Here is a 25,812-nt window from a genome sequence, read left to right on the forward strand (position 1 = left end):
CTCCTCAGCTGACCCGTTGACTGGGCTTTGTGTGCAGTCCGGCACCTGGGCTGCACACAAAGCCCAGACACGGCCGAGTCGGTCAACGAATTTCTGTCAGGAATTTGTCCCTTATTTTGACCTTTTGTCCCTTATTATGGCGTGAGAAAATTGGCAACCCTACCTTGGCTTCGTTCTCTGAATGCAAACAATGAGAGGAAACACAGACATCGTGGGTTTATCACCACTGAGGTAGGAGGCTGCCAGACAGGTAGCTTTGTTCATCAAAAAACTGTGATTCTACCCTTTGAATCACAGATTGGGCATTGCTTGGGTTTGAATAAAAGGCTAAAATTCTTTATTCACCAAATATAGCAACCCATGCTGTGAAGAGAAAATGCTCCTGTCCTGGGAAGTGGACAACTGCTGACTACATTTAAATTATTTCAAGGTATCGCTGAAAGAGACTGTGACAGATCTTCCACTGGAGTCTGCCTGGTTCTGTCAGAGTATAAGCCTGTAATTGGGCTTTTCCTGAGCGGGGGTGGTAGCACAGTCTTCCGCTAGTGCTGGTTTTGAGAGCCTGCAGATTCCACTGGGGCTCACTGGACACCACAAACTTCCATAGTTTCCCAGCTCCACAACTGAGATAATTTCAGCCTGCACTAGATTGAGCACCTAGCACAGCAGCCCTTGGAATAAACAGGAAGCAGAGCTTTTTGGGGGGTTTAGCTGCATTTGTTTAAATGTTTTAAATATTAGAAGTGCGTGTGTGTGTGTGCGCGTGCGTGCGTGCGTGTGCTCTTATGTGTGTGCCCTTTGTGCCGGCAGCTGTGTCTCCACCTGTGTGTTTGTCCTTGTGTGCGGACGTGCATGCATGAGTGTGTGCACATGCATGTACAGCAGGTGTGCGTGCTTTCACATGTGTATGTGTATGCTCGTGAGTGTGTGTGTGTCTGTATTTAATCTTTTAACCTGAACACAGCAATGGTTAACTTTTTGCATATGATTAGTGGGTACCGAGCTGTATTTGTCTGGCTCTGGTTGTTGGAGCTGCTTTATCTGAGAGGCCCAGTGTCCTTGACTTTAACAATGTGCGGGGAGCTGGGGTCCTGGTGGAAGGTTGCTCCCTGGGCCCATACTGGAAGAAGCAGAATGATCGATGGGCAGACCTGGGCAGTGATATGATATGACACGATATGATATCCAGTGGTGAATCTCTGGAACTCTCTGCCACAGAGGGTAGTTGAGGCCAGTTCATTGGCTCTATTTAAGAGGGAGTTAGATGTGGCCCTTGTGGCTAAAGGGATCAGGGGATATGGAGAGAAGGCAGGTACGGGATACTGAGTTGGATGATCAGCCATGATCATATTGAATGGCGGTGCAGGCTCGAAGGGCCGAATGGCCTACTCCTGCACCTATTTTCTATGTATCTATGTATGTATATATGATATTACTTTATTTATCCCAGGAAAGAAATTGATCCTCATTCTTGATCATCAAAATCTTAGATCTTAGATCATCCAAAATATATATCGCATTGTGTCGATTGTGGTCAAAGAAGATACCCAAGCTAATCCTACTTTCCAGTACTTGGACAGTGGTCTGTTAGAATGTAGCTCTTTAAGTGCTTGTCTAATTATTTAAATGAGACAGGATATTTTGCCTCTTCATTTTCAAGCAGTGACCTCTACCACTCTCAGTTAAAATATGACGAGTGCCAGTGTGGTCATTGGTATTCCCAGTGCTATCTCCGACACCACAGAAACTTGAGAAGACGTTTTTTGCGCTCTGGCTGAGATATATGAACCATCATTAGGTATGGGTGTGGTGCAGGAAGACTGGAGGGTGGCTAATGTTACGCCTCTATTTAAGGGTTGCACAGAAAGGCCTGGGAACTATTATCTGTGGCTGGCAGGTTAGTGGAGAGTATTCTGTGGGATAAGATATATATGCATTTCGATAGTCCATGGCTGATTAGGGCGTGTCAGCATGGTTTTATACGTGGGAGATCGTATCTCACGAATCCGATTGAGTTTCTAAAGGAAGTAAATAAAAAGATTGATGAGGGCAATGCTATAGTCAAAGATTTGGACTTCAGCAAGGCATTTGATAAGGTTACGCATGGTAGGCTGTTCCGGCAGGTAAGATCGCATGGGATTCAGCGAGAGCTACCCGACTGGATAGGGAATTGGCTTCATGGAAGGAAGCAGAGGATGATGGTGGTAGGTTGTTTATCGGACTGGAGGCCTGTGAATAGTGCTGAGCCTCTGGGAACAGTGCTGGGCCCAATGCTGGTTTAGAAAGGTTATGGGCCGAAGGCAGGCAGGCGGGACAAGTGTGGATGGGGCATGTTGGTCTGCGTGGGCAAATTGGGCTGAAGGGCCTGTCTCCACACGCTATGACCCTAGTCATTACTATCTGAAGCCAAACTAATATGCTTCTGTAAATAACCACTAAAAATGTAATGATGTATGCCTTTTGAAATCTGATATTCTGACCATCAACCTGAATTCAGCACTCACAAGAAGAAATAATTCAAATATTTCTCACTTTCCATTTATCGTTTTTCTCACTTTCCACTTATCGTTTATCAAGATAAATGTTTCATTGAAAAGTATAAGTGTTACAATTGTCGGCCTGACATCAACTGTCTTGACCTCCACTCCTCTTACCCTCTCCAGTCTCACTGCTTCTGGATGCACAGCCCTCCACTCACTGAGCAACATTTTTATTAAACCCACCGAGAAGTGAGGTGACATTGTAGTCTGGCAGGCTGACCATTACTGTGATGAGGCCAGGTGCCAGCTCTCTGACACCTCCTCATACCTACCTCATGACCATGATCCTACAAATGAACACCGGGCCTTCATCTCCCAGGCTATTTCCAATTTCATTGCTTCTGGCCATCTTCCCTCCATAGCCTCCAACTTTATCGTTCCCCAGCCTTGCACTGCTTGCTTCTTTCCCTTCTCCAAATAACATGTACAGGACTACCCTGGTAGACCTGTTGTTCCTGCCTGTTCCTGCCCCACAAAACTCGCCTTCAAATACCTTTATTCCATTTTATCCCCCCCTTGAGCAGTCCCTTCCAATCTACATCCAATCTACTTCACCTTCAACCCTTCAATTATTGTCAGTTTCTAAGCCCACCATTGCCTCATCATTACCGTGGATGTCCAGTCCCTTTACACGTCCATCCCCCACCAGGAGGATCTCAAGGTCCTTCGATTCCTCCTTGAACAGAGACCCACATAATTTCACCTCCACTAACACTCTCGTCCACCCCTGGCAGAATGCCCTCACCCTCAACAACTTTGATTTTGACTCTTCTCACTTTTTCTATAAAGTCTGAAGAAGGGTCCCGGACTGAAATGTTGCCCATCCATTTTCTCCAGAGATGCTACCTGACCCGCTGTGTTACCACAGCACATTGGGTTTTTGTTTTGTTTTTGCAAAGAAAAACAGTATCTACAGTTCTTTGCTTCTACATAAATGTTACAAAATTAAGCACATTTGTTATCTGTAGATGGCATTGATTTAGACAATTCAGGACAACAGGAACTGAGTTGTTGATCTAAATGTTCTTCCCCTCTTTCTCTGGAGACTTGTATATCTTGACCCAGCAGGTGATTCATTCTGGTCCTGTAGATGGAGTGGAAGATAGCTCAGTGACTGCCTGCACCATGGACACCATCACAGATGGATGCACACTTGGTTTTTGATCGCCATCAACAGGGAATGCCATTCCTATAGTTTTTAACTACTGTTTCACCTTGGCTATCTGTGTAGTTCCTCACCACATGTTATGTCTCCTCTGAACCAAATTTTCAGCATGCTCATGTAATATGATCCAACTGCAAGAGGAACAGAGGGTCAGGGTCAGGGTCAGGCCTGTTGCAAACTATGTGTGGGCCAGATATATTGTCAGTGCAGAGGGTTTAGCCTAACCTTAATCATAGCTAATCCAATTTAAAACATAAATATTGCATTCAAGTGTAAGTTAAAAGACTCGCTACAGTATGCACCAGATTGCACAATTTCAAGCTGAAAAATGCGAAAGCTCCGTACCACCCACACTCTCCGCCTCCCTTCGTTCGCTACACTCCCTCGGGCTTGGTCTCTCGCAATTTCTCACTCCTAACTGTCACCCAATGTTGGCAGCCCTGCTACCTGATCTCCCAGTTGCCAAACACTTTAATTCCCCATCCCATTCCCACACTGATCTTTCTGTCCTAAGCCTCCTCCATTGTCAGAGTGAGGCCAAACGCATATTGGAGGAACAGCATCTTATATTTCGATTGGGCAGCTTACGACCCAGTAGTGTGAATATTAATTTCTCTAACTTCAAGTAACCCTTGCAACCCTCTCACTCCGTCCCTTCCCCACCCAAGTCGACCAGCTTCAAAATTGTCTTGTTGAGTCTCATTGTGTGTACTCGAATTCACCCAACAAACAGCTAACAATGGTCGTATAGTAATTCACCCAACAAACAGCTAACAATGGCCTGTTTCTTTTCTCATCGTTACTTTTGTGCATATCTTTCATTCATTTGTTGTTTATCTCTACATCACCATCTATATCTCTAGTTCCCCTTTCCCCTGACTCTTAGCCTGAAGAAGGGTCTCAAACGAAAATGTCACCTATTCCTTTTCTCCAGAGATGCTGTCTGACCCTCTGAGTTACTCCAGTCTTTTGTAACTATCATCGACTATTCTTCCATGTCCAGTTGAAGGTCAGTTACACAATAAAATATTTGATAAAATAAATTACACTAAAAATATATCTGCATCTTAAATAATGCAATTGGCTGATAATTGGTTCATTATGATGATTTAGTAACATATTTAAATCTACTTGTTAATTGTCAGGTAGAAGTGACTAAATGAAAGAAAAGGAGAGGTGAAGGACTTTAGCTAATTATATTTTTGCCACGAGTTTAAGATTTATAAAAAGAATACCTGTGGTGAAAAATCACCGCTTTTAGAGAGTCTCGTAATTACTGCAAAACCCTTCATGAAGGGTCGTTCTCAACTGTACAAACAGTTTTGTTGCAGGAAAAGGAAGAATAAAAATAAAGGCTGTTTTCAGTGACAATACTGCCAGAATGAAGATTGTCTAATTGCCAAGCAACCACACTGCTCTAATGGACTGTGATTGATTAAAGCACATAACTTATATTTAATAGTCTCCCCACTTTGGGGGAAAATGTCCATTTTTATTGGTAAGTATTGCTCTTGTTCTTGTTTCCTCTGCTCTTTATCTTCTCTTTCAAGCAAATTGAGTACGTTGACTTTGTGTACTGTGCAGCGGTCAGTTTGTGATGAGTCAAGCTTTCAACCCCAATTCCACCTCGATGACGGGCCAAATTGTTGATTTTAATTTAGTTCTAAATTCTTGTTCAGAATGGATTCGGCAAAGGCAGAAATGAAGAGAAAATTACGTTAACCCCTGAATTAAAACAGAAAATGCTAGAAATATTCAGCAGATCAGGCAACATTTGAGGAGTGAAGGAACATAATTAGTAGACAGAGGCTTGCTAGGAAATGTCAGAAACTTCAAGGCAAACAGCTGGCATTTCCCTGCTCTCTACATGATGCCAAAACAATCTGGAAAAGGTGTATGAAGGAACTGCAGATGCTGGTTTTACACCGAACATAGATACAAAATGCTGGAGTAGCTCTGCAGGACTGGTAGCATCTCTAGATAGAAGGAATGGGTGGCATTTCGGGTCGAGATAAAGAAGGGACTCAAGCTGAGACTTGAGTTAAAGGTATGGAGGGTTATAGTCTGAGTGCAGGTAGATGGGACTAGGGGAGAATAAGTGTTCGGCACGGACTAGAAGGGCCGAGATGGCCTGTTTCCGTGCAGTAATTGTTATATGGTTATATGGTTATATGGAAACGTCACCTATTCCTAGCCTGCCCCGCAGAGTTACTCCAGCATTTTGTGTCTAAATCTACAAACGGTATAGGATTGCTGGTACAATGAATGTGGAGAAATGGGTGTCTCGGTTATATTTGCTGTATGTAGTATGAATAAAGAATACTTTTGAAATAAAAATGAGCTAAACACAGCACCCAATTAGTGCTGCAGAAGCAGGAATAATCAATTTTCATTTTGTAAACTGACCAGTTTCCTGGGTTTTTAAATTTCAGAATAACAACTTCTACAATCCAGTTTAGTAAAATAGAAGTTTATCATTAGCTCAACAGTTTGCATTTTCATTAAGAAACATCTTGTCTAGTGATTAGATTGCAAATCATGCATAAATTCAGCTTTGTGCACATTTTAATGTTTTTTGTGCCCATTTCCTACCCATGGGGAAATTAGACCAGATACTTATGGTAGCAAAGCACCTCAGCGCTGCTAATGTTTTTCCAGTATTCTTTGTGCACATTATGGCATCTTCAATGCGCACAGGCCTGATTTGTGCTGCTATAATGGAATTTGAATTTAAGTTCACGGCGTTTCCATTTTCATCTTTATCTCACGGTCCAATAAGGAGATAATCCCACAGCAAGTCTGCATCCCAGCACAAAGTAGTGAGACTGCTGGGAGGTTGAATCCTGACTGCCACAGTCAATTCTTCACGAGTATCGCTGAAAGTTGGCAACATGCTCCACACTGATCCCATCCCACAGAACAACTTGAGACCAGTTGCAGTGCAGGGTCCATCAGGCAACTGGACGATAGATCTTCAACATCTCTCCCCTGCAAGGTGCTCTTTCTCCCCTCACTCCCTCACACTCGCTCCTCCAAATTCCCCCTCTTCCACAGCATATTTTATACTCCTGTGCTTTAGTTGTCATGGAGAGTGTTTCCGAGCAGTCAAAGAAATAAGCAGCTCGGTATAGGTCTGCCATTGGGAAGTTAATATTTTAACAGAGGAACGGTGACTTTTTAAAGTTACATTTTAGCAATATAGGACCACCAAAGGGCATTAGAGTAGGGAAAGGGGGAGAAATGCACCCAACGCAGCCCTCATTTTGATGGCCACCTTTATCTGTGGCTGCATCAAGCTGCGCATTGAGCCTGAGTGCATAAACACCAAGTGTCACAAGAAGCTGTAGGTTTCTCATTGTCTGGCTGTGTTGGAAGGATGAGGATACGTCTTCACGGTAAGTGGAACCTTTTGTCCTCTGGAGTCAGGAAAAGCAGGTGTTCTCCTTTGCAACCTTCAAGGAGAATCCCAGCTCTCGCAGCTCTATTCCCCTTTCTCTTCTGCCAGAACCACCTCCCTGAAACCTCCTCCTGGTGACATAATGCTCTGCTGCTAATCTTCCATTGGGGCCATGTATCTAAGCGTGATTCATCCACTCAGTCAGCTATGCTTTTTGCTTGATTTGATGGGCAACTTTCATGGTGATTTTCTGGTGCCATGAGCTAAAATATCTTGGGCTTGAAACGAGGATATGTAAGTGGGTTTTGATTTTACCCAAAGATTGCCAGTAGGAATCTGTCAGCAAATTTGGCACTTCCACGTACCAAAGTGCTGGCAATTCCAAAGTAAGATTCTAGCCTCTACCTTTTAATGTTCAAATTTAAGATTTAACCTTGCACTGTCTTCTCATAGAAATGCAAAGGTAATTGTTTCATTCTCTTTAGGGCAATATATTTTTGGATTACAGGAAATCATTTATTTTTGGAATATAACTGTTTTGTAGAATAATAGTCTATTTGCCATTATTCCAAACATTTGTCTAGTGATCAATAAATTCAGAGACTTTATCTCATTTTGTTTGATCCATGAAGGACTAAGAAGGCTTATCATGCTTTAACATTTGAGAAGGTAAACCTATTTCTCAGCAGAGATGTCATAGCAGTCAACTCTTTTTATATCAAGTGTCACCTCCTAAACAATAATCATTGATATATTGCCTCCCTCCCCAACCAATTGGATAGCAAAATATAGACAAATCACTCCAAATTTCATACATAAAAATGAATGTTTCAATCTTACCCTTGGATCCATGCCTGACACAAAGAAGCATTGAGTCTTGGAGTAAAATACAAAAAATGATTCAAGTGTAGCATTATTTAACATTTGATAAATGTTGGTGTCGCAGAGAATTGCTCAACATTTGGCCTTCATCAGCTCCAAGTTATAGTCATTTGACATACTTAGTAGCAGCTGTAATAACCATTTTGCTGCTTCTATATCTTAGATTTCCATAACTTCAACACCCAGATACACTGACAGCTCTCAAGAGTTCTTTGCTTTAATTATAGATAACAATTCAACTGATTAAGTCAAAATGAACATGAATGGATTTTGTGGCTTTCAGTTTATTAGATTAAAGATTGTTTTTTGCACATCAGAGTAGAGAGAAGTAAATTAGATGGTGGTTAATGAAACTGATTTGTCAGGAGAATTTGACAACTATAATTGCAAAGTAATATAACTCTGAAGTCTAGCCTCTTGCAAAAGAAAATGGCACAGTTATGCTGCACAGAATATAAGCTTGGCATCTCTACTGCAAGTGGAAACTATCAAAAAATACAATGAAAACCAGTTGAAAGATGTATTCTTTGAGATCTGAGAGGCAATGGCACATAAGGCTTCAATATTACCAGGGTTAGGCGTCTACATTACAGGGGAAAATACAATGTTTGGAAGTAGTTACAATGACAAAGATAAAGAACAAAGACAATTTGATTGAAATTCTAAAACATGGAAATTTGTGTCAGCAAAGTCAAAGATCTGTGAGCTATGTGACCTGCCTCCAGCCAACAGTTGCAAGATTGAGGTAGAAAGTTTGAACCTTTGACTGGTTCTCAAGCACGTGTTGGCTTCCCTGCAGTCCAACAAAGGGTGACGTTCTACCCATCCAAATCAAGGCAGTCAACATAAGGGACAGAACCAACTGGAGTTGGAACATGTAATTGAAAGATGATTGATTGGTAATGTGTAAACATATAGCTAAATAATCAGAAGAGATGTGTTAGAACTTCCTTTTTCTCTATGAGCCATTAAACGTCCTTTATGGTGGCTTCCTGGTAGTGCACTCTGGGAAAGCTCAATCTTTATTTATTCATTATATTCTCCCTCTAATGTGTGCATCTGGGAAGATTAGAGTTTAGTGAATAATCAGTCAAAGTCCATAACATAATTACTATTATTAAGTAAAGTCTGTCACAGGTGAATACTATTTCTAATAGGTTAGTCTGGTTTCTATAGGAACCAAATGTACTTATTTTCTGTGTATGTGGAAGTGATGAAAGCCTATAATGGAGTAGAGCTGAGAAACCATCTGCCATTTGGTTATTGATGACTGCTGATTGTACTGCTTAATTCATTCTGCTGAGTTTTATTGTACTATTAGCTTAACACCTTTGTCATGTCTGTTTTTTTCAGACTGAAGATTAGTTTATCCTTAAGGCTGGATTATCTCCTCTAGCTGTAGTTCAACGTTCAATTCAAGCTTACTTTACGGATAATTGTCCCTGCGGTTACCATTTTAAGTGCGGTCATTTAAAACCATGGTGTGTAGGAACTTGTTCTCATGGCGGGGTGTGAATCCCTGGAATTCTCTACCTAGGGGATTATGGTTCGATCATTGGAGTTATGTGAAGAGGAGCTTTTTGCCTTTTTGAAAGAATAGGATATTGAGAGCTATGGCGAAGAGGAGATGAGGCCAAAGGCAGATCAGCCATGATCAAATCAAAATTATGGAGCAGGCTTGAAGTAGAGTGGCCTTCACCTGCTCCAGTTTTCTTATTTTCTTATTTCAAAAACTTCCTTTATATGCAGCTCCAGATATTTAAAGGCAACAATTTCCATGGGTCCAAACATGCATCTATGGCCTACAGTTTTGCTTGTGTAAAGTGTACTTTTGATACTCTCTGATTGTTGCACAAAATCATTTGTGAAGCATGAACCTCACTCCCAAACATGCAGACTGATTACTTGCATGCCCATATGTACAATTCACCAACACAAAGACAGGCAATGCACGGAACTAGCGCATGAACATGGACTTAATTTATGAAGAAACTCGAGGGGCATAACTATAACATCTGGCCCTAAAGGGAAGATATATTTTTAATCTAAATAAATCTTATTCAGAATTTAAAAATATATACTATATACTAAAAATGAAATGTGCAAAAATTCCTCCGACATTTTCAGAGGCTCTACATACATTCGTTAGTGTCGTATTTGGTAGTGTTTACAGAAATACCCTTATACCCAGTGCACCTTGCCTCTCATGTGGCTTTCTGGGCTGATATCCCTTTGCTATTTTGAGGGGTTTCTCCACCACACCCTACCTCCCAATGTCCAGCAGTGGAAGGACCCTGGAATGTGGTCCTCCCCCACAGTGCCTTGGCGTTAGCTGTACCAAGCTTCAGTACATTCCCAAAGACCTGGCGAAGCATGTTATTGGGCTTGTGCTTCCTAAGGCCACTGCTGGGAATTATATTGATCATGGCTTGGCTGCTTTTTTGCTATTGGAGAAGGGACAGAGAGGAACCATGCTGATGCTACTTCCAAGTGTCCACCTCTGCCACAACAATACCCACTCCACTGAAGAAGGGTCTCGACCCGAAACGTCTCCCATTCCTTCTCTCCAGAGATGCTGCCTGACCAGCTAAGTTACTCCAGCATTTTGTGTCTATCTTCGGTTTAAACCAGCATCTGCAGTTCTTTTCTACACATATGAGATTCTGGCATTTCGTATCATCCCCACAACCACTGCTTTTAAAGGCTCCAGCTGCTGCGGGAAATGGCACTTTGAGGTTTATGTTTTTCACAAAACTCCTGAAATGAAATGAGGTTGTTCTGTGCGCCTTATTGGTATGGAAATAACGCCATCTACATGCATGACTTTTGTACCCTCTGTGCAAAAGAAAATCATTTGTCTAGCATGACATCAATCTCCTGAACTGTGCCATTCTATTGTGCATTTCCACGCACAATGCAATTTATTTTAATGCATCTCTCTCTCTCTCTCTCTCTCTGGTCATCGGAATCTCTAAACTCATTTTAAATATATGCTATCTTGGCAATGCAGCTCCCAGTGGTCATGTTACTGCCTTGCGTGTCCATCCACCTCAGTCTGTTCCTTCTGTTAGAAATAGTGGAAATAAAAAGTATATTTCAATATTTAACCATTTCAACATGGTAGATCAACATCTATGGGGAAAGAAACCCTCCTTATGACGCCACTGATGCCGACAATGGCTTGTGTTAAATATTTGGGAATGTCTGAAATATTGCAGTTCTATTTAATTAAGCTATTATAGTCACAGAGTGGCACACCACAAAAACAGGCCCTTCAGTCCACCTCCTCCATGCCAACCACCATGCCCCATCTAAGCTAGTCTCATTTGCCCACATTCGGCCCATATCCCTCTAAATCTTTCCTTTCCATGTGCCTGTCCAAATGTCTCTTAAATATTGTTATTGTACCTGCCTCAACTACTTCCTCTGGCAGCTTGTTCCATATACCCACCATACCCCGTGTGAAAAAATTGCCCTTCACATTCCTATTAAATCTTTCCATTCTCACCTTGAACCCAACCCATTTAGTTCTTGATTCCCCTACACTTGGAAAAAGTGCATTCACCCTGGCTACTCCCCTCATGCCCTTTATAAAATCACCCCTCAGCCTCCTGCGCTCCATGGAATAATGGTCCTAGCTTACTCACCTTTCCCTGTAGTTCATGGACGAGCCTTGACAATATCCTCACAAATCCTCTCTGCACACTTTCCAGCTTAGCGGCATATTATTGGGTATTTAACTTTTCTTTCCTCTGTTGTTATAGGGGTGGAGTGACGGTGTGAAGGGAAATATTGGAGAGATTCTAACTACATGGTGAGAGCTTAATTGATAATTTTCAAGGCTAAATTGATTAGTATAATTAGGCAAGTGATTGAAATGATCCATCATCTCTCCCCTCGGGATTTTGGGTTGATCTGTTTTATCCAAACTCCACTATTGGAAAATGAGATGGTTTGTGGCCTGGAACTAGATTTTGATCTGCAAGAGTGATGATGCCAAGCTCAGTGATGTGTAGCTTCTGTTAGGAGTACGATGCCGAGCACTAACTTTAGATGTCATTGCAACTGTAACATAAATAATAGTTGACTCAAATTGTTTGCCCAACTGCATGCAACATGAAACCGGCTACAACTGGACTAATGCTGTACATTGTTCAGTTTGCTCTGGGCATGCTTTTGAGTGAAGTGCGCTCGGTTGCATTAAGCAAAGATGATCTGTCTTATCATAGCTCAGCAAACCACTTTGTCTTTGGAATGTGGGAGGAAAACCAAGATCTCGGAGAAAACCCACGCAGGCCACAGGGATACTAGTTTCTGGGATGGGGTGACTGATAACAAATAACCTCCATTCTATATTTTGTCATAATGTGGCTGAAACAATGGCATATTTTGTGATATTTATTGAGATAGAAAGATACAACTGAGTTTGGGCAAGATATTACCTTGCGGATCTAAAATGGGAAGCGGCTGTAAAAGGACAGCCCTGTTGGGGGGGGTGGAGTTCCTTTCAGAGCGTGTGGGTAGTCTGTCCAGGGGTAAAGTTGCGGGGAGGGCAGTAGCATTGAGAAGGAGGGGGTCGACCAGGGATCATCCAGCTCAAGAGCGGGTCAGCAGGCGATGGATAACAGGACAGCGGGCGGTGGAGCTTACTCCATATGTCAGTGCGAGTAACCTCAATTGATCCCTTGTTCGTGCTGACATAGGAATAAGCTCCACCTACGGCACGAGAATTCTCGCTACTCTCCATGGCGGATTCATTCTTGTCGCTGCAAAATTTTCAGCATGTTGTAAAATTTGTGGCGACCATAATGAGGCCGTGACTAGTTCCCAGAACTCCTCAAGACCATGAAGGCGACTCCCCAGCAACCACTCGCGAGCATGTGGCGACTGCATAGTCTCCTACATTCGCCTAAAAAGTCGCCTAAGTGGGACAGGCCCTTTACTCATTTGTCCCTCACCTGGATAAGGTTCAGGGAAGGCTGCATTTGCAGGGAGACAACGTCCACCCAGCCCATCTCTCATGTGCCAAATGGACTTTAGATAAAATTCTCTCATATAACACACAAAATGTTACACTTCATACAAACCAACAGTTATGGACATTTCCTCAAATTGTCCGAATGTGACCTAAATCCAAAGTGTTGCCAGGAAGTTTTAAAATGGCGGAGATACTAAACTCTGCGATTTCTGCCTACAATATACATAATAATGAACATGTTAGCTTTCTCCGGCCATCAGTAAATGCCTCAGTAATTTAATGATTGCATGTCTCTGTTCCTTTTGGCATTAAGCACATTGCACTATATTAAAACATACAGGCAGAGGCATAGAAAATCAGGAAGTTCTGCTATAAACTGTGAAGGGAAGCAGTCAAGAGATGCAGAAGTCAGAACATTGGAGACTTACTTAGTTGAAGTGAAATGGGACAATTCATTGAAGTGGGAAAATGTGCAAGACTGACGCTCTGTATGTGCACTTAATGCAAAATGAAGCCACATAATGAGTTACCTCCCAAACTCCCAAACAGATAGACGCAAAAATCTGGAGTAACTCAGTGGGGCAGGCTGCATCTCTGGAGAGAAGGAATGGGTGAGGTTTCAGGTTGAGACAATAGACAATAGGTGCAGGAGTAGGCCATTCGGCCCTTTGAGCCAGCACCATCATTCACTGTGATCATGGTTGATCATCTACATTCAGTACCCCGTTCCTGCCTTCTCCCCATATCCCTTGACTCCGCTATCTTTAAGAACTCTATTCGATGTGTTTGTGTGTGTGTGTGTTCCACTCTGACAGTCGACGTTCCAGGTGCCGGTTTTTCAGGCAACTGGAAAATCGCCTGAAAAATCGCCTAAGTGGGACAGGCCTATAAGGCTCACAAAGTATGCAATTCAATAGAATAACCAATAAAAATCGGTATTCTATCCTTGCTTCTATCAGCGAGTCACCTTTCTGAGTTTACATTTAAATTATCCACACACATGATATGCAAAGACATAGGTGAAACCGGGCATGAACAATGATATTAAACGGTATGCATCACATATATTCATATCATACAGTAAATGCTTGCGCCTGTGTCACCTGTGTCTTTGCATATCACATGCGTGGATGATTTAAATGTACACTTCTTCATATTGTCCGAATATGACCTAAATCCAAATGTTTGTAGCCTGAGAATAGCACCGGTATCTGTAACTGGGAATTGAGCCCTGATTTGGCAAAGGGTATAAAGGCCAGTCTCAACCCAGCCTAGGCTATGGATCCTGAGGCAGCTGCCCCGGTGTTAGGAAGGATGGATCTGGCCTCATTGTACAGCAATGTTCTATTCTGTTGGACTTTGCCAAAACTACCTGTCCTTCATAGAAAAGGTGCTGCTGAAAAACATCTTCAGTCGCAAGTGCAGAATGCTCTGCAGCACCAGCAGAAGATAGTGATAGTTCCCGAGATGGGATACTTCCCTGAGCCGACTATCAAAGTCATGTGGCAGAATGCATTTAGAAAATCGTTAAAATGAATTAGGAGCAGTAGATCATGCTGATTATGATCTTCGGGACACTAACAAGAGTGAATGTCCTGAGAAGTTTAGTAAAAACTCAACTGTTTTTTATTCATGCTAAATTTAACTTCTGAAAAACCTCACCTCCTGAAAAACAAAACATCAAGCTTCTTGGTTGGTTGCAATACTCTTTTTTTTTAAATCATTCCAAATTGACATTTACTTGAAGTGATTCTCAAGTTGCTCCTGATAAATATCATTATTTTACCTAAAGTTAAATGAGGCTGTTGGGTAAAAATGACCTATTTTTAACCTCTTTGAATGCATGCACAATGATGGTAACTCTGGAAAGTTTATATTTGTAACAAAGCTACAGGAGAGCGCCTTAGGGAAAAAACCAAAGTATTGAAAATGATGGAAATCTAAGATTACAGTGTTAAGTGGTGGAAATACTCATTCGTTCAGGCAGCATCTATTATGGGAGAAACTGAGTTATCATTCAGGTGAATGATCTACCTCCACAAGATGTGCATTGAATCACAATGGATCAGGGGTGAGAAGGGGAGCGAGGGGGAGAGAATGAGAGAGAAGGGGGGAGAAGTGGGGTGGAGAAGGAGTGGAGACACTTTTAAGAAGTCAGACAACGTTTAATAAAATTTAGCGGGCATTTAACCTATCGGTTGGTTTTCCTTGGTCCTGAAAACTCCAATGAGCCAATTAAAATGCCCAGTCAGCGACGGAGATTGCCTATGGCTGCCCTCGACTGCCTATAACTACATAGCGACCCCACTCCACTGCACTACGAGTTCAAAAGAACCGTGCCGAACAATTTTTACTCTCGGAAAAATTTTCAACATGCTGAAAATTTTCCGCGGCCTAGCTGAGGCCACGAGTATTCGGAAACTTCCCTCGAGCATGAAGGAGAGTTCCAGTAACCTTAGAGGACATCCTAGGACCATGTGTCGACCATGCTGCAAGTTTGAGTCGAGGGCAAACTCTTCTAACCTCGCAGATTAGGTCGCCGCAGTGGGACAGCCCCTTAAACTCCCGTTAAATCTTACTTTCCTGGTCATAGCACATTAACATTTCCACTCATAATGACCACTTCAGTGTTGCACGAGCAACTTCAAACGGGCTTTATCCACCAGGTATTTGACTAACTCAACGGGTCAGACAGCATCTATGGAGGGAATGAATAGGCGACGTTTTGGGTCGAGACCTTTCCTTGGACGGCCGATCAGTACTCCTAATCCGTCTGAAGAAGAGTCCTGAACCAAAACATCATCTACCCATTCCCTCCACAGATGTTGCCTGAACCGCTGAGTTAGTCCAATACTTTGAGTTTTGCTAAAGATTCCAGCATCTGCAGTTCCTTGTGTCTCCGTGCTTCATACACAGATTGATGTGACTGCTGCACGTTTAGTGGCCACAGTGGCTGGGTTCTCCTGTGTTTGGAAGTTAGCAGTTCAATTTGCCATTGTATGCTTGCCTCCTCAGGAGCACTGATCTTGTTTAATAATCTATTGCACACTCTGTGCCATCATAAAATATATGCACAATGTGATTGAATTTCCAGACTGTATCTCTGGTTCTTGTGAATCCTGCTATCAGTTAGCGGAATATAAAATATAGTCTCTGTTCAGCTCTATAATCTATCTTCATTGAAATGACAGCTGGATTACAGAAAGTTTAGCTTTCCTTCATGTCTACTGTTCTTTTAATTTTAAGCGTCAACAAGATGCAGGGCAGGGCCTTGTATGAAAATGTAACTAATTAGGACTCTCCATCAGCATATCTCACTATCCCACAGCATATCTCACTATCCCACTCTCCATCAGCATATCTAATTATGAATAGAGTTGTGACCTTTTATATAACTTTTTTCTATTAGCGTTTCCAAGCACGTCCCAGTTACAATAGTCTTCATCTGACTCATTTTACTTTCTGAGAATTAAACTGTTCAGTTTTCAGCATAATTGAAACCTTTATAGTTAATTATTTCCCAGTTTTAATTTTTAATTGCCATTTTTGTTGCAGTTCTGTGACAAAGTATTACTTGTACATAGGGCAGAAACGCATTCAGTGTAGGCAGCAGCTGGCTGGATTTGGACTCTGAAAAAACACACGAGTCTACAGAAATGGTCTCTGCGGAAATTCTGTGGGGATTCACATGTGGTGCTGTCTAATTACCACAAGTCGAGTAGTTTTCAAAACATTTAGTCGCAGCCTGAACCTCCATGGCAGTGCAGAGAAATAAGGCCAAAGTATAGATTGCAATTCAGCAGCCATACTGCGGTCCATGAGTAGGTGTTCTTGTTGGTCCTGACCTACAGTCTGACCTTAAACAGAAAAAAATACACAAGGGAAGTGTAAGATATTACGGCTTCAGCATGTAGATAGAAACAAGCACATGGTTTCAGTACACGCTGTTGCCAGTGTGGTTCTTCTTTATTTTGGAAAAGTACACTGCGCATACTCACACATATTCACGAGACTGATAAGATATTGGATAGGATCTGTGGAGCGAAGGAATAGGTCTCGACCCGAAACATCACCTATTCCTTCGCTCCATAGAAGCTGCCTCACCCGCTGAGTTTCTCCAGCATTTTTGTCTACCTTCGATTTTTCCAGCATCTGCAGTTCTTTCTTAAACATAAGATATTGAATATATCACATGACATATCATACCATTCTGGTACTCAGTTCTTAAAGTTACAGTTACCATTATATACACTACACTGCTCTACCCTTAGAAAGTAAAATAACTTGTAAATTAGACAAACAAGAATAATTTTATGAATTTAATCTGACGACTGGTTTACGCGCTCTTTCTGATCTCCTGAGTAGTTTAGGGGGAGTGTCAGGTTGTGGTTCTAAAGGAGAGTCAAGTTCAGAATCATTTACCCTTGTCTCTACTTTCTTTGGAGATTCTGCTCTTACATCTGAACTTGGAATAATACCAAAGTCTGACAGATCTGCTTCTTCGTCTATGCTTTGCTCTTGTACCGGTTCATTCCTTGCTGGGATCATATTGTTTAACACGCCCTCCAATTTCTACCAAGTACCTCCTGGTACTACACACTTCAACAACTGTTCCCACCTCCCATTTGTTTGCTTTGTAAGGGGGGCTGAGAACACAAACCTGATCATGTGTATTGAACCTACAATCTTTTTGACTTCCACCATAATGACGTTTCTGATCGGATTGTTTGCTTTCAACCTTAGGAAATAGGTTAGGTAGAACCAAACTCAGTCTAGTTCTGAGCCTTCTTTTCATGAGAAGTTCAGCTGGCATATACCCTGTGGTAGATTGTGGCGTGGTACAATATTTCAGTAAGAAACTAGCTTGCTGCTGTGATATACTGAATTTTTTATTCCTTTCAAGGACTTGTTTCTTGAGAGTTCCTTTGACTCTCCTGACTGACCGAATTTTCTGCTGCGCCGTTAGATGCCGGATGGTAAGTTGGCACTAAGGTATGCTTGTTACCATTTAGCTTCATGAAAGTTTGGAACAGTGCAGCACAAAACTGGTGGTCGTTGTCAGAGACAAGTCTTTAGGTAATCCATGGCATGCAAAGATAGACCACAATGCATCTATTGTTCTTTCTGGTGTTGTGTTTGTACCCACATGTAGCACCTCAATCCACTTTGAGTGGCTATCTACCAAAACAAGAACATTATTATTCCCGTTCACAAAAATCCACATGAACCCTCTGAAAAGGTCTAGTAGGCTAAGACCATGTTTGCAAAGGGGTTTGGGTAGGCCTACCTCTACAACTCTGACAGGTGCTACATTTGCTTGCCATTGCTTCTGTCACTGTTCAATCCGGGCCAATACATGCAACCTCTGGCTGTAGACTTCATTCCTCCAATACCTGTGTTCACTATGGAGTTCTATAAGTAATCTTTGTCTGAAACAATTGGGTGCTACTACTCTGTGACCCCATTTAATACACCCTTGTTCACATGACAGTTCATGTCGTCTATTGTGATAAGGGTTTAGTTCATTAGTACATGGTTTTATTTCTGACCATCCACACAAAGTTTGCTCGCATACTTGTTCTAGCTCTGTGTCCTTTTGAGTTTCAGCAGCAATTTTAGCTATCTTGCTGATTCGCTCATCCAGCATCCCACATACAAATCTATCACGCAAAGCTTGATCCAGAAATGTCACAACATTGCAGTGTAGAGACAAATTCTTCAATGAGATAATGTCCTCACCCACAGTCTCACCAGACTTCTGTTTTTTTATGTGAAATTTGTAACTTTCTGCAATCTCTATGGACTTAGGGTAAAAGTGAGCAGCAAGTTTTGAAAGAACAGTCTCAAATGAAATATACATTGCTTTCTCTGGGGCTAGGATGTGGTGAGAGTTTCATAATCTTCAGGACCAATTTCAGTTAAAAGAATGACTTTCTTTTGATCCTGGATGGCCTTGTTTTGTGCTCTTACCTGCACTTGATCATCATCCTCTGTTACTTCAGCTTCAATAATGTAATTTGCAATAAAAACATTTCCATTTGCTCACAGTACGGGGTAAAGGTTTCACGGGTCTTGTCGAAAGTCCCTAGTCGGTCTATGTATCTCAAGGATGCCATCTTGCCATGTGGACACAACTCACAGGTAGCCTGACAAACTCTAGACAATTTGTACAGCTGCTGTTTTAAACCACAGTCCCATGCACAGAAGGATCTGCGGCCTATCGTGTCCAGTTCGCAAACAACTGCGACACAGCTTCGTATTTGCTGTTTAAAATGTTAAACAATGTTGCATATTGCAAAATAGACCTACACTGTATTTAAAGGTTGAGTTCACAAACTCTATCCAATCCTCGTCACCATTGTAAGATATTACAGCTGCAGCATGTTGATAGAAAAAAAACACAGGTTTTCAATACACGCTGTTGCCAGTGTGGTTCTTCTTTATTTTGCAAAGGTACACTGTGCATCCTCACACATATTCCCGAGACTGACAAGATATTGAATATATCACATGACACATATCATACCATTCTAGTACTTAGTTCTTAAAGTTACAGTTACCATTATACACACTACAAGAAGTGCATGCTGTTCTGCTTATGTGGCTGGGCAGAATCAAACACACATTTCTCAAGGAGATGCAGAACCTTTCATCTCGAGTGTGAGGAACAGTGTCCAACAAATACATCATGGCCCTACTTATAAGTCAACATTATTTAGATTTCCTTAAGTTGATTTATTTCTGTTTAACTGAAATATGGCAACATGGAATGGAAGAGGACACATAAACAGATTGCTCACGCTCCTCTGTCTCACTTTAGATGTTGCACAAACTGTTGAAGGAGGCGAGATTTGTGACAACTCCAGTGAAAATGATAAGAAGCAACTCCAGTGTAAAGCTGAATCGAGTTTTCACGGAAATATGTAGGATAGCTTGTACTGTTGTTAATTTTGTAATTCTGCTGGGGGGGGGGGGGGGGGGGGGTGGGAACAGTAATAAAATTGCACATCGCTGCAATGTATCCTAAATCCATAGTTATATTTGAGTTTAATGGTCAGAGGTTATGGGGTGAAGGCAGGAGAATGGGGTTAGGCGGGAGAGATAGACCAGCCATAATTGAATGGCAGAGTAGACTCGATGGGCCGAATGGCCTAATTCTACTCCTATCACGTATGATCTTATGAATGCGAACTAACAGTCTCTATCTCTAAACAAGATGTCAGATAAAACACAGACACAGCAGAAGTCTTATCGATATCTATGCTTAATCTCCACTGCCTCATCATTTCCAGATCTTGTCTAAATCCAGTCTCTGACCTTTGGTTACTCCATGTAGCTTTCAGTTGTAATCAGTGCCTGCATCTACAGCTGACTTGAATGTGTCATACCCTTGAGTTCAATTAATACACTCAGTACTTCTATATTTGCCATATATTTTGGCAATCGGATATGACAAGACAATATTTATTGTGCATCCCTAGCTACTCCTGAGAAGGTGTGAAGGAACTGCCTTTTTGAATTATATGTCTCTCTTGAACATTTTCCCTCAGGATCCATCGGCCAGGATGTCAAACTTGTTTTCAACATCAGAAAGTTGCCTATTTTCAGGGTGGGATGTAAATGTGACCATTTACTGGATAGAACAATGATAATTCCGAAATTCTACCAATTGTCTTTGGTGACAGTCCCTTCCTGGTAATAATACTGCTGCAGAGCATAGAACATAGACAAGTACAGCACAGAAACAGGCCCTTTGGCCCCCAATGGTCTGTGCTGAACATGATGTCAAGATCAACTAATTTCATCTGCCTGCAAATGATCCATATCTCCCCATTCCCTGCATATTCATGCTGCCATCTAAACGCCTTTTAAACACCACTATTGTATCTGCATCCACCGCCACTCCTGACAGCTTGTTCCAGGCACCCACCACCCTCTGTGTAAAACCCTGGGACTGCACACCTCCCTTAAACTTTGCCCTCTCACCTTAAAGTCATCCCTCTAGTCTTTGACATTTCCACCCTGGGAAAGAGGTTTTGACTATATACCCTACCTATCCTTCTCATAATTTTATATACTTCTATCGGGTATATACGTCCTTAACTTTTGGCGTTCCAGAGAAAACAATCCAAGTTTATCCAATTTGTACTTAAGCTAATGCCCTCTAATCCTCTAGTGCAGGCAGCACTCTGCTTATAGTTAATGCCACCTAATCTGTGCAGCATTAGAGGCAGCAGCTGTAGTTAAAGGGATCCATGTAAAATTGGTCCCTACCCAGTCCTGGCCATCATACCAAGGAAGTTACCTTTAATTTATTTTTAACTTTCCGGCTGCCTGCTCTCATTGGATTGCAACCTCTGTCCCAAGACTTGCTAATGATACTTCACTGAGAAATATCCTGGCATGCTAGGCTTTGGCCTTTAGTCACCTCTTTCCCCAGCTCACAACTTCTCAAAGTCAAATAGGGCTACCAACCACCCATCTGCCCATCGTCAATCCCGTAGTCTCAACCCTTGTTCTATATTCATTGTTTTATTCTCTGCAGAATATGAAAGAAAGTATAAAATAGGCAAGCATCAGGGCCCAATATACGATGGGCAAAAACAAAATTCATGGGAACTGACTCACATACTCATCTTATTTACATTTATTCTCTCTGCACAATTTTGCAATCTCTTTGATCTTCTCAAAGGAACATTGTTGATGTTGCATTCTCTCCCCGACTTGAGCCAGGTATCCAGTTCTTGGCAATTTAACAGAACCTTGCATATGTCTTCTGCAATCTCTACTGCATCAAATTCTCATACACAGTCATAATTGTATAACCCTTCGATATTCTTTTGCATATCTGTTGCTGAACTAAGAGATTTATGTGCGCACATCTAACTTAGTCTAGTTCCGAGAGACATAACTTTTCTGTGATCTTCAGATATCACGCCAATATTTTATTTTTCAATGTACAAATTATGAGATGGCATTAATACACCAACTGTATTGTATTCTTCAAATTACCTCTCCCCATGACTGGAGACATAATTTTGTTTCTGCATCAACTACCTGTCTTCTGCTCTCTCACTGACATTTGGCTGAACTAATTTTAATTGTGTTCTGACTCTTCTACACGTTCACTAACTCAGCAGGAGTCTGACCTTTTGTAGAAAATGACATTGTTCAGAAGTTGAGCAAAACAATTACTAATCAATGTCTTACCATATAAACCATATAACAATTACAGCACGGAAACAGGCCATCTCGACCCTTCTAGTCCGTGCCGAACACGTATTCTCCCCTAGTCCCATATACCTGCGCTCAGACCATAACCCTCCATTCCTTTCCCGTTCATATAACTATCCAATTTATTTTTAAATGATAAAAACGAACCTGCCTCCACCACCTTCCCTGGAAGCTCATTCCACACAGCCACCACTCTCTGAGTAAAGAAGTTCCCCCTCATGTTACCCCTAAACTTCTGTCCCTTAATTCTCAAGTCATGTCCCCTTGTTTGAATCTTCCCTACTCTCAGTGGGAAAAGCTTATCCACGTCAACTCTGTCTATCCCTCTCATCATTTTAAAGACCTCTATCAAGTCCCCCCTTAACCTTCTGCGCTCCAAAGAATAAAGCCCTAACTTGTTCAACCTTTCTCTGTAACTTAGTTGCTGAAACCCAGGCAACATTCTAGTAAATCTCCTCTGTACTCTCTCTATTTTGTTGACATCCTTCCTATAATTAGGCGACCAAAATTGTACCCCATACTCCAGAATTGGCCTCACCAATGCCTTGTATACTCAAGACCCCATAGTACTTATTTCTTCAGTGTTTCTTTGTGAATTCTCCCATATCTGAATCTCCCCCTTTGATTCTGAGTAGTATGATGAAATAAGTGCATGCTTAATTCCATTTTTTTCATAAAAATGCTTGGATAGTGATGAAGAAACTGAAGATCATTACCCAAGATTGCTTCTTCTGCTGATCCTTGGCAAGAATCTTTCTTGAGGATGCACTGTGGTTCATTTTGACCATTGCAAATTACTAAATATATGTGTATATATAGATATATATATATATATATATATATATTAATATGTTATAGTATATCGATATATATATATAATGTAGGGAGATATATATATATATGTATTAATATATATATAATATATATATGTAGGATATATATATTATATATCTAACCTATATATATCCTACACATATATAAGTTTCTTGCTTCTTTAGATCAGAGGGCTGTATCATCTAACTCATTTATTAACAACCTGTTTGCTGGGGGCATTCTTATCCCATGGCACCTCAAGTCATTCCACAGATTGTACCATACGAGCATAGCCTCAGTCTTTACTCCAAGATCAGTGTTGCTTTTCAGCAAGGTTTGCACCAGGACCCTCTCAAGCTGCGCTGTGCCCCTTGTCCTGCAGACATTTGTTTGATGTTATCAGCTGTGCTCACACTTGCGGTACTCACTCAATTAGCTCTCAATATGAATAGCAATGCAGCCAGTGCCTCTGACTGCCACAGTAGTCAGTGCTACTGGTTCACTGGTAAGTCTTCTTGCTCGATTATGCCCATTACTTTTACTTCACGTAGTGTCTATTCTTTACACCTCTGTCTCCAATATATAAATTATGTTTGGGTTAGAGTCATAGAGTGACACAGTGTTGAAACAGGCCCATACCTGCCAACTTGCCCATACCTGCCAACATGTCTCAGCTACACTAGTCCCACCTGCCTATGGATGCTTGGACCATATCCCTCCAAGCTTGTCCTATCCATGTACCTGTCTACCTGTTTCTTAAATGTTGGGATAGTCCCAGCCTCAACTACCTCCTCTGGCAGCTTGTTCCATACACCCACCTCCCTTTGTGTGAGAAAGGTTTTCTTTCCAGTTATATTTCCAACTGTGTATTATATTATTCTTTACTACTATTTACTATTCTATTACTATTACCGCTACTAGTATTTTCTATTCTGGAAAGTCTACAGACCAGAACTCCAATGAAGCACAGGACGCTGCTGAAAGGTGAACATTGTGTTTGTTCTTCCCTGGATATCTACCCTGTACATCTAAACATACATCGTACTTACACGTCGCACATTTACACACAACACTCTGATTGTTTAAATCGCTGGCATCACCAGGAGGTTTGCTTACAGGTCACCTGTTCCCCTTTCCAACGGTTTTGTCAGTGAGCAGGTGAAAGACAGGACAAGACAGAAATAAAATACTTCACTGTCAAATTTCACTGCTGGAGTGCAGAATGTAAATTCTGCAACACAAACCTGCAATGGAAGTGCTTCAGATATGACTATTGCTGAAGACAAACAAATATGTCTGTTTCAAACGATGATTTATTTAAGGAGCAGGCCAATAACAATTGGCACTGGGCCAAAATAGGCCAATTAAATTTCATGCCTTAAATGCAAGCACCACTTATCTCAAGGGTAAATTAAAACATTAGTGCCACAGTGCTGGTGGGAAATAATCGACCAATTCTCTAAAAGGAGTGGGTGTGAATGCTGGACTTCAGTGACAGGGAATATCGAGCTGGATTTACTTCACCATCTTCTTCTTTGGCAGTCCTTTGGGATTGAGGATGACTTGCTTCCACTGAGGTGGCAGATGAGGTCAAGGTGGGAACCACAGACTCGTGTACAATTGGGCCTGGGAATGGCTGACGGAGCGGTTGGGATGGTAGGGGGCTTGTGTGGTGCTCCATCCCTTCAGCCACTCACCCATGGCTTCTGTGTGCTCCCAACTCATGGAGCTGTGGTTCTCAACTCCATTCCAAATGCTCCTTCTCCATATTGAGTGGTTTACCGGCAAGAGCTGCATTTCTTCAGATAAGTTTTGAGCAAACCCTTAAAACCTGTCTCCCTTGTAAGTTCCACCCACAATAGAACTCGGAGTTCATTTCCAAATGCTCATGTCAGGCATGCAAAAATGTGGCATGGATATAGAATGGATGGTTGACTTACTCTCTCCCATTTTCAACATTGAAAAGTAAAGTCTGCCTTATTGCCCTTTTGTATTCTGGAAAGTCTGCAAACCAGAAATGTTAACTTGACTCTCTCTCTCCACCAACAGTGCCAAATTGTCTGCAGATTTGTACCATGTACAGTATTTTGGCTTGTTTTATGGACTCCTCTGAGGTGAATTTTAACAAGAACTGGAGGTATAATATGGTGGTGGCGCGCCAAATATGGGTCATAACTCCGTTTAAGCTGGCATTTTACTGTCCATCCTCAAAGGTGCATTGAGCTCTGGGCAGTTTATGATCCTCCACTGAGTTCGAACTGGTGCTACATGAGAGGATAAGTTTGAAGTTATCTTTGTGGGGCCAATTAGAGCAGGGTCTGCCGCATCAATAATGCCGGCCAATGCTACTCCTCCTATGCCCTGCCATTTTCCTGGCCAAAGCTCCATGCCAGTTTGGTCCCTGGAGTGCTTGGTGTAGCACTGAACCAGATCTGGCGAGCTGCAATGCAGAACTTGTTTGGCATCTGCAACCTACCGCTGGCACGGTAAGGAAGCCCAATCTTCACTATGACTGGTAGCCCATCAGGATCTGGCAGCAGAGAGCAACACTCTGACTTGTGGTTAACATTCATCCCGCTGTTTCAATTTTCCTCAGTTTCGGAGTTCAGCCATCAGTGCCATGTTTCAGGGAGGCTACCGGGATAACTCCACCTTTTTTTCGAATTGGAGCTTCGACTTTTGCAGCATAAAAATGAATAAATCCACTTTTCGAACCAATTAATGCTTTGATTTGGATTTATTGGACACTAAACATTAGGACATTTTCAATTATCACTGTTCACTTTTAAGATGCGTGGAATGA

Source organism: Amblyraja radiata, chromosome 21, assembly GCF_010909765.2.
Source record: "Amblyraja radiata isolate CabotCenter1 chromosome 21, sAmbRad1.1.pri, whole genome shotgun sequence".
Taxonomy (NCBI): domain Eukaryota; kingdom Metazoa; phylum Chordata; class Chondrichthyes; order Rajiformes; family Rajidae; genus Amblyraja; species Amblyraja radiata.